The sequence below is a fragment of the Halichoerus grypus genome, chromosome 5, assembly GCF_964656455.1.
Source record: "Halichoerus grypus chromosome 5, mHalGry1.hap1.1, whole genome shotgun sequence".
NCBI classification, from domain to species: domain Eukaryota; kingdom Metazoa; phylum Chordata; class Mammalia; order Carnivora; family Phocidae; genus Halichoerus; species Halichoerus grypus.
The window spans coordinates 176,357,465-176,367,631 of NC_135716.1; the positions used below are offsets into that span (position 1 = coordinate 176,357,465).

At 51.8% G+C, this 10,167-nt stretch overlaps 1 pseudogene; it reads right to left on the bottom strand.

Moving 5' to 3' along the window:
• Positions 1-6,643: 6,643 nt before the first annotated feature.
• Positions 6,644-7,746, bottom strand: LOC118540977 (glyceraldehyde-3-phosphate dehydrogenase pseudogene; annotated as a pseudogene).
• Between the last annotated feature and the right edge of the window lie 2,421 nt (positions 7,747-10,167).

Genomic DNA, 10,167 nt, shown 5'->3' on the forward strand with positions numbered 1-10,167 from the left:
GATGAGGGCTCCGGGGGCCTTTGCGGAGGTCATAGAGTGAATGCTGTTTCAGATTCTGACCTTGGGCCATACAAAGGGACTTCTTTGCCTGATGTCACGTGGTCCTTATAACCCTCACTTCATCTTAGGGGCCACGACAACAGCAAACACACGGCAACTACTAGGTGCCACGCACTGGTTTAAGTGCTTCCCGTGGATTGTCTCCTTCAATTCTCTTACCTGTGATGCAGCTGCTTTTATAGTCCCCATTTCACAGATGAGGAATCTGCAGTGTGGACAGAGGCTAAGTAACGTGCCCACAGTCACACAGCTAGGAAGCGGACGAGCTGGGGTTCGAACCCAGGCAGTTTGACTTCTTATCCGTCTGTGCTCTCCGGCCTCTCCCAGGCAGCCCCCGCTTCTTCCAGACGCCCCTGGATGGTGAATGTCAAGAGAGCCCCTGACTAGACAGGGGTGACCTGGCCTCCTTCCCCTCCCGAGCCTTGGACTCCCGGGGCCCACTTAACTCTGCAGCCTTCCCCAGTCTGTGAGGTAGCAGGCGTGGTTGTTGGGTAGAAAACAGCCCAGCTGGCTCTTGCTGGTCAGGGTTGGCCAGTTGGACCTGGGCAGTGTCGTTCCTGGGTCGGTAAAGAGGCAGAACACAAAGAGTTGACTGTTCCTGCCCCAGTTTTATTTCTGATCTAGCCCCAGCTGGCACCATCGAACCCTCTCCTTGTCCAAGCTGATTTCGAATCTTCCTTCTGTTGGGGCTACAAGTGATTGGATCAAACCCCAGGACTGCATTTTGTCCCTGGTGGAGCTTGGAGCCCTGGATTCCTCCACGCCTTTTCATGGGACTGCTCAGAAGTGGGGGTCTGGACAACAGTCCCAGCGGACCCTCCTCCTGGCCCCCGTCGGTGAGGGAGGAAACCTTCCAGATGATGCAGCCCAGCCACCACCGTGTGTTTGTAACCTCACCAGAGACCCGGAGTGAGAACCGCCCAGTTGAGCCTACTCAGTTTTAAGTCATTAAGTTTTGGGGTGATTTGTTACCCAGCAATAGGTAACCAGGAGAGTGACATGGATGGATAGGACAGATAGTGACAGTCCTTAGTGCTGATGGGCTTCTCAGTTCTTTTTTTTTTTTTTTTAAGATTTTATTCATTTATTTGAGAGAGAGAGAGAGAGTGCATAAGCAGGGGGAGCAGCAGAGGGAGAGGGAAAAGCAGGCTCCCCACTGAGGAGGGAGCCCAACACAGGGCTCGATCCTGGGATAATGACCTGAGCCGAAGGCAGACGCTTTACCGACTGAGCCACCGACGGGCTTCTCAGTTCTAATACACGTTCTCAGCCATCCCTCCCATAGTGTCACTTCATATAACCTCTATTCCCACTGGACTGCTCTGCTCGCTGCCCCAGGACCACTGCCCTTCTGTGACCAGTCCTTTGTCTTGGCAGTCCTCCTGACCTGAAGAGCCCCCAGTCCACTGTCTGCCCCCCACCTCCTCCCCATCTCTCAAGGCCTTCCCTGACACACGCTGTGTCATTTCATAGCATTCCAATGTCTCGTCTGTGTGTGTCTCACCTACTTGACTAGTCCCCTTGAGGGCAGGGCCCGGCTCGTGCCTCGGGGACCTCGGTACCCTCTGTGAGCCATCATGAGCGCTGGATTGCAATAGGCTCACTTGATGAAGGGACGCTGAGGGTTACGGCCACGGGGCATCCTCCGGCTCTCTGTGGGTCTGCGATGAGGCGTCTTCTGGGAGACTGGGCAGAGTGAGCTCTCCGGGCAGCCATTCAGGAGCGGCCCCTTGGGCTGCAGAAGAGGCTGTGTGTGTGGATGAATCATGCAGATTTGAAGGGATGGCTGAAGGCCTTTCTGGAACTGCAGACCTGCTCTCTGGACAGGGAGAGCAGGGGTAACAGGCACCTCTGGGTTCCGGGAAGGGGATGTGGGGAAGCAGGGAAAAGGGAAGATCATTCCATGTCCATGATGTTAAAAGTTATTGAAGGCCTGCTGAGATCAGGCTCTCTGCTAGGTACATCACACCTCACTTAAGGCTCCTTTGTATGTCTGTAACTTCGGGCAAGTTCTGTAACTTCTCTAGGTCACGGTTTCCTCGAGTGTGAAACGGGGCTAATAGTACCTCTGCCTAAGTGTGCTTGAGGAGTGAGTAAGCTGGTTTACTAGCACAGTGCCTGGCACAGGGGAAGCGCTGAGTGTTAGTTTGTATGATTGACAGAGAACTCACTTGGAAAGGCATCCCGGAGTGCAGGGTTTCTGGAGGGTTGCCAATCCGTCAACATTACCGTCTATCCCAATGGAAGAGCCAGTTGGCTGGGCACAGATGCGAGGGTCACAGGGACGTGGGAGTAGAAGGGGTGTCCCCCTGAGCTGCAACGAGCTGCTCAGGTTTAGGGGTGGCCCTAAACTCACAGGGCTGGGGGTCTCACTCACTGTGTGTCTCACTCACTGCTGTTTCCCCGATGCCTAGAACAGGGCCTGGCACATAGTAGGTGCTCAACAGGTGTTTGCGGAATGAAGGCGAGAATAAACCTATGGCTCTGCATTTTGTTTAGTGCCACCTGGATCTCAGGATTAGTGATCACGGAGGAAGCCTGATGGTCCAGCAAATACCCCTGACCCTACCATGTGCCCCTCCCTGGGTTGGGGGCTAGAGATTCGGGGGTGAGTCAGGCACAGCCCAGTCCTTGCAGAGTCCTGGCTGCATCTCTAATGTGGCAAACCGTGTGCCTCGATGGGGCTTGTACCATGGCAGCGGGAAAGGGCAGGAGTGAGTGGTTGATTCTGCCCCAATTCTCTTTTGGGCAGAGGACCTTTCCCCTCCTTTCCCCCACTCCCTGGGGCCATTCCCCACTGTCTCGATGGCTCAGATGCACCCCCCAGTGCCAACACGCCCATACTGCACCAGCGCCCGCTCCCGGGCGGGGTTCTGTGACTCCCCGGGCCCCTTTCCATGTGCTTTATACGTGCACTACTCCACCGAGCCTCACAACACCCCTGCTGTCGCCCTCGTTTTACGGAAGAGAAAACTGGGGCACGGAGTGGCGAGGAAGTCACGTGGGGCCACACAGTCATTATTCGCATCTAAGACACCAGGCTCCAGGAGCTCAGCCCCTAACCACGACCCCACACTGCCTCATGGCCACACTTATGTCCACGAGCTCCCCGTGGGCTGGCGGGATGACCCGTGCATCTCTGCGTGTCCGGCACCCAGCAGGACATACGGTCCATGGGGGTGGTCAGCGAAGGTGAGCACAGGATGCTATGTGCTTATCTCCAAGGACAGGTGGATGGGGGCTCTCCCGTTTTCCCTGCGGGTCCAGGAATACTTGCTGGGAGACCTCCAAGGGCTCTCAAGATGGTGGCCATCCTCCTGTGCACATGACCCCAGGATGTCCCTGCAGGGTGTTGGGGAAACTCTGAAAGTGTAAAAGGTCTTCTTGGGAGGGGTCACAGGGTGGGCAAGGCAGGAGGGACTGTGTCCTCCTGCACTGACAGTTGTGGGGATTGCAGACCCATCCCTGTGTCCCCAGGTCTTGGTATGGAATAGATACAGGGTCAGTGAGTGCCTGGGGCGAGCAGGGGACCTGCAGGCTTAGCTGGCAGGAGGCTCAGGGGGCTCTGATGGTCTTTGCCTCTCTCTCTCCTGGTTCCCGCCCCCACTCCCACCCCAGGCAACTTTGAGGCAGCTCTGCCTCCAAGGGGTCAGAGCTCCTTCTCCCTCCCTACAGAAGAAACAAAGGTGGGCAAGGGGTTGCACTCACTCTCTCCTTCAAGAAGCGCCCCACCCCCCCGCCCCGCCTCTCCTCCACATCTGTGCTCCTGCCAACCTAACGTGCAAGTGCACTCAGACGGAAAGGGCAGGTCCCCTTTGCAGAGCTGGTTGCAGTCCTCTGAATACTGCAAGCTTGGGGATCTTGATGCCAGCGAGCTGGCCTCATCAGTGGAGAGGCTGTGGCTGCCCAGTGCCATGGGGTGGGGCCCGGAAGAGTTGGGAGAAAGGGGGCTGAGCCAGAGGGTGATCCTTCGCTCTCTCTGGCCCCTCATGGGCAGGGACGCTCCAGAGGCCTGGCTTTGGACAATGTTGGGATGGGCCCAAGTAAGCCTGGGAATTTTTCTTCCCCAGGGACAATCAGTTCCTTATAACATAATAACTCTAACTACATAATAATTATAACCACATCATACTAACCATATGCTATAACAGAAAATAAAAGTTATAATAATATAAACTCTCTATTATTATGGGGAAATGAATTGGACATAAAGAAAATAGGAGTCATTTGCCCTCAGGGGCATTTTCTAATTGAATCTCCCACCTCTCATTTTTAGGGGGGAAACTGAGGCTCAGAGAAGAGTAACTGATCCAGAGTCTCACAGCTAGTCAGTGAGAATCCCGAACTAGGAGTCAGGACTCCTGACTCCCGGCCTCTATTCTTTCCCCACCGCCTCGCAGAGCTCATAAATTAGGTGGGGAGAAAGGGCAACTCTGGCGGGGGGGGGTCCCACTGATGTAGATAAGCAGAGGTCATGGGGGGGAGGACGACAGGTGAACAATGAACATCATAGAGCCTTTTCTTTCCTTTGTGGGTCTTTTTTTCATTTCTTTTTTTTTTTTTTTTTTTAGATTTTATTTATTTATTTTAGAGATTGGGAGAGAGAGAGAGTACAAGCGGGCGGAGGGAAAGGGACAAGCAGACTCTGGGCTGAGTGTGGAGCCTGATGCGGGGCTCGATCTCACAACCCTGAGATCACGACCTGAGCCGAAATCAAGAGTCAGATGCTTAACCGATTGAGCTACCCAGGCACCCCCCCCCACCCTTGTGGGTCTTTGTAATGGTGACTGCTCACTTTCATTGAGCCCTTACTAAGTGACAGGCCCTTTAACGCATCATCTCATTTAATCCACATTCAGTTGTCTGCTTTTTTTTTTTTTGGCCAGTGATGACATTGAAGCTTGAGGTCATTCAAATCGCTCATGGGAACCCAGTTCCAGATCCGGAGACCACATCTAGTACCCCCAAGAGGACAAGACATGGGTCTCCTCCTCCCCACGGTCCCCTCAGTGCTCTGGCCAGGTTCCAACTTGCAGAGATGCGCGCTGGCTGTCGGGGCGAGCGGGCCGGTGTCGGGAATAGCGGTCACCCGATGTGGCGGGCAGCTGTCAGGGCCCAGCTGTTGGACGTCGGAGACCCCGTGCAGGTGCAGCCCTCCCACTGCTGAGCTGCAGGCGCTCTGGCAGCCCAGGGCGGGCCTCTCAGCTCATTGGAAAAGATATTATTTGTGGGCAACAAAGTGTGGCCAAAAGAGCAAGGATTGAACCAAATGTAAATCCCCACTTTCCCTCAGGCTAACTGGGTGATTTTGGGGCATTTATATAACCTTTCTGAGCCCTCATTACCTTATCTGGAGAATGGAGATCCTAATACCCACTGTTCAGGGCTCTCGGGACGATGAGTAATCAAAACTTCTGATCATTTGAGCACTTACCATATACCAGACACTATTCTGAGCTCAGGATGTGGATCAGCTCACATCATCATCACAACAATCCCATGAGGCAGTATTATTGTTCCCATTTCACAGATGAGTAAACTAAGGCAGCCCACAAAAATTTGCGTGATATGGTCCTTGCCATAAAGGCTGTTAGATATTTTTAATATTAACCACTGAGAAAGTTAAATTGAGTTGCTCCTGGTCACGCAGCTGGTATGTGGTGGAGGAGGGATTTGAGCCCGGATCATCTGGCTCTAGAAACGTAGTTTGGAAACTATACATCTTACTTTAGTTCTAAAGCACCTAGCACTTATTTTTGAGTGCCTGGTGGATTGTAACCTAGGGCCACAATCTTGGGTGAGTGGAGAATAAAGAGGCCTCTCAGGAATTGCTGAGCTGAGTTATATGAATCCTGGCTTTGTTTAAAATTTTGGTATGCTGTTCATGGGTTATTTTTACATTAACTTTGATTAAAAAATACATTAATATAGTATTCATCCTGGTTACTGAGTTGTGTGGTACCCTCTTAAATTTTGCCCCAACGTGGGTGTCTCGCTTGTCTCATCCTCGTCCCAACCCTGCTTGACCTGCCCACCCAGCCCAGTAAAAAAAAAATCTCCCAGGGCAGCAGAAGCAGGGAATGGAAAGACTCCTCCAAGACTAATTGGTTCCCAAGGCAAGGATTCATTTGTATGAGCCGTGCCAACTGGTCCAGAGGGTGGGGCAATATTCTCACAGGCAGCACCGGTGGGTTCTCAGCACAAAGGTGACCTCTGCTATGGGGGTGGAGGGGCAGGTAGATGGCTCCTCTTCCAACTTCCCAGAGAAAAATTACTGCAGGAGCCTGAGAAAAGGAGGAGCGCTGGCATGCACACAGAGCCAAGTCCTACATTGTGAAATATCAGTCCTCATTCTGTGACTGAAGCTCTCTCTCTCTCTTTTTTTTTTTTTTAGCTGGGTACAGTATACTTTATTGATGGTACATGACAAGGTAGGGCTCCCCAAGCCCCTCCCCTTCTTCAGGGGGTCTGGGATGGAAACAGTGGAGGTCGGGAGATTCTCAGTGTTTTGGGGGATAAGTTGCAACAGGGACTCCCCAGCAGCTGAGGGCCTCTCTCTTCCTCTTGATCTCGGTATGGCTGGTGGTCCAGGGGGCTCTTACTCCTTGGAGACCATGTGGACCATAAGGTCCACCACCCGGTTGCTGTAGCCAAATTCATTGTCATACCAGGAAATGAGCATGACAAAGTGGTCGTTGAGAGCAATGCCAGCCCCGGCATCGAAGGCGGAGGAATAGGTGTCACTGTTAAAGTCGCAGGAGACAACCTGGTCCTCAGTGTACCCCAGGATGCCCTTGAGGGGGCCCTCCGATGCCTGTTTCACCACCTTCTTGATGTCGTCGTATTTGGCAGCTTTCTCCAGGTGGCAGGTCAGATCCACGACGGACACGTTGGGGTGGGGACACGGAAGGCCATGCCAGTGAGCTTCCCGTTCAGCTCAGGGATGACCTTGCCCACAGCCTTGGCAGCGCCAGTGGAAGCAGGGATGATGTTCTGGGCAGCCCCTTGGCTGTCGCGCCACAGCTTCCTAGAGGGGCCGTCCACGGTCTTCTGGGTGGCAGTGATGGCATGGACGGTGGTCATGAATCCCTCCACGATGCTGAAGTTGTCATGGATGACCTTGACCAGAGGAGCCAAGCAGTTGGTGGTGCAGGAGGCATTGCTGACAATCTTGAGGGAGTTGTCATACTTCTCATGGTTCACACCCATCACAAACATGGGGGCATCGGCAAAAGGAGCAGAGATGATGACCCTCTTGGCCCCGCCCTTCAAGTGAGCCCCAGCCTTCTCCATGGTGGTGAAGACCCCAGTGGACTCCACAACATACTCAGCACCAGCATCACCCCATTTGATGTTGACGGGATCTCCCTCCTGGAAGATGGAGATGGACTTTCCATTGATGACAAGCTTCCCGTTCTCAGCCTTGACTGTGCCGTGGAATTTGCCATGGGTGGAATCATACTGGAACATGTAGACCATGTAGTTGAGGTCAATGAAGGGGTCATTGATGGCGACAATATCCACTTTGCCAGAGTTAAAAGCAGCCCTGGTGACCAGGCGCCCAATACGGCCAAATCCGTTCACTCTGACTTTCACCATCGTGTCTCGGGGACGCGGCTGGCACTGCACCAGAAGATGCGGCTGTCTGTCGAACGGGGAGGAGCAGAGAGCCGAAGCTCTCTTAATTGAGAGGCTGGCATGGAGCTTGTCCGCTCATCCCCTTTCGGCTCCTTTGTTCCCAAACGGCTCACACTGCCATTATGTAAATTATTTAAGCATGTAGCCAATGAAACGGGAGTTCAAAAAGTGAGTTGTGATTTATGCAGAAACGAAGTGAAACGCTTGGAAGACACTGGATAACCGTGACCTTAAGAAATCACTACGGGATTAGGTGTCTGAGAGAAAGCTGAAAGCCTGGGAAGGAAGGTGGTAAAAATCTGGAAGGACTCATGCAGATTGCTTCGTGAGTGTCTCAAAGTCATTGTGCTATTTTCAAGAAATGGAATTATGGGTGATATATGATGGCAGTGGTTTATAGAAGATAGAAAGTGAAGAACCCAAAGGATTGGTGAACACATCTATTTACAAGTTTTAAATTAAAATGTTTAAAGAATATGTGTGATTTGTAATAATTTCTCTCTAGCCAACTTTTCACTTACGCAGTCCCACTCACATCAGATAAGAGAGATTTTCCTATATTTGTTTATGTCAGTGTCATCCTCCATATATCCTTTGGGAGTCCCACGACTGATAGGTCCTAGTAATTTGTGTCTGTGCCGCACCCAGCATTTTCGTGTCTCGATATCACTATGCTTACTTCACGGCAGGGAAACATTTACTTTCATTGGTTAAAATCAGTTGGCCTGTAGTTGAGAAGTCATTTGCATGAACAGCACTGATTGGTTCCTTAAAGCAAGGAATATTTGCATAGGTGGCATGAATGGTTCATAGGCTAACAGTACATTTGTAAGCCAGCGTGTGGTTGATCACCAGGGTAAGACTCTCCTTGTGAATTTGTGCTTTATGGGGAGTGGAGTGGGGCAGTTCCTTACCCAAACTGGAGAAGGCACCTCTCCCTCCAGCTCCAAGGTTCACCAAAGGCCACAGAAATGTATTTTATTAGTAAGTTTTCCTGATCTTTGCCAGTGCCATAGACCCCATGGTGGGGGGCAAAGGGATGACGTGAGGTAGGTAAGTGCAGGGAGGGAAGAGGTGGAGTGTGGGTTTACTTACCTTCCGGGGCCAGCTGTTGGGCTTCCCACCTTCACTTCCAACCACCCTGGGCAGCTGGGGCCCCTAAGTGGGGAGCCCACAGCTGAGAGTTCTAAAAAGAGAAAGGGTTTTGGGTCCAGGAAGTAGTGACCCATTCAAACAATATAACTACACTTGCTGTATTCCCAAACCCCAAAGAAAAAAAATCCTTGTTCTGGAAGGATCCCAAGAAGTCAGTGTCCTGCCCTTCGCTCTACTTCTTTGGAACTTCCATCCAGCTTTCTTAAACCATAGGACTGAGTCCAGTGTGGGCAGGGAGGGCCCCAACCCACTGGGGGGACTGGGAAAGTGCCTCTGGGTGACAGGGCTCACCTCCAGACACCAATGCAGACAGCAGTAGGGCCATGGTCACCGTGTGTCTGTAGGAGTCCTGTAAGTGTGGCTCTGCCTCAGGCCCTGGCTTTATGAGTCGGCTTACAGGCCAGAGATATCCTAGGAATACAGAAGATGGGGATTTTTCTCGAAGCCAAGTGGAACAAAGGGCCTGTGTGCAAATATTTTTTTCCATTTCTCTTCTCACCTGTCACCCTGGAAATACTTTGAAAAAGATGCCAAAGGTGGATATTGAGATATGGGTTCTATTTGCTTTCAAGAGATTATGTTATGTGTTAAAGAAAGAAGGAAAATATTGGTTGTTGTCCTCAGAGTTGTGTTTTCAAAGAAAAGATCATGTTGGCATGCTGAATGCCCCCAGTAGGGCTGGCATTCCCGGCCAGGGGACATCTGGCACTGTCTGGAGACATTCTCAGTTGTCATGGTAGGGCCTGGGGCACTACTGGCATTTAGTGGGTAGAGACGAGAGGGGCTGCTAAACATCCCACAGTGCACAGGGCAGCTCCTCACAAGGAATTATCCCGCCCCCAATGTCAATGGTGCCAAGGCTGAGGATTCTGTTCTAGGCTGTGCCATGGCTTGCCGTGTAACCTTGTATGAGTCATGTACGTCTCTAGGCCTGGCGCCTGCCCATCAGTGAAACAGGGAGAGAAACGTTGCAACATTATGGTGAGGATTTGAAAAACACAGGGAATGTACTTACACGAGAGGAGCACAAGATCGATCTGCACAACTGGGGTTTGGCAGCACCAGCCCCGGGGCGAGAGAGAGAGTACTAGCAGAGGAGGGCTTGGTTGGCATGGATCAAGGTGTGTTTTATTGTCTGCTCCCAAGACAACAGCAGTTTGCGCCTTCTCTGATAACTTCATCTTCCAAATGGGGTCAAAGCAGGACCTTCTTAGAAAGGGGGCTGACACTTGCCAAACACCACATATATGTTAGATGTATTTGCATGTCTTATTTAAGCTTTACCAAACCCTGCAAGAGGGTTCCAAATATTAG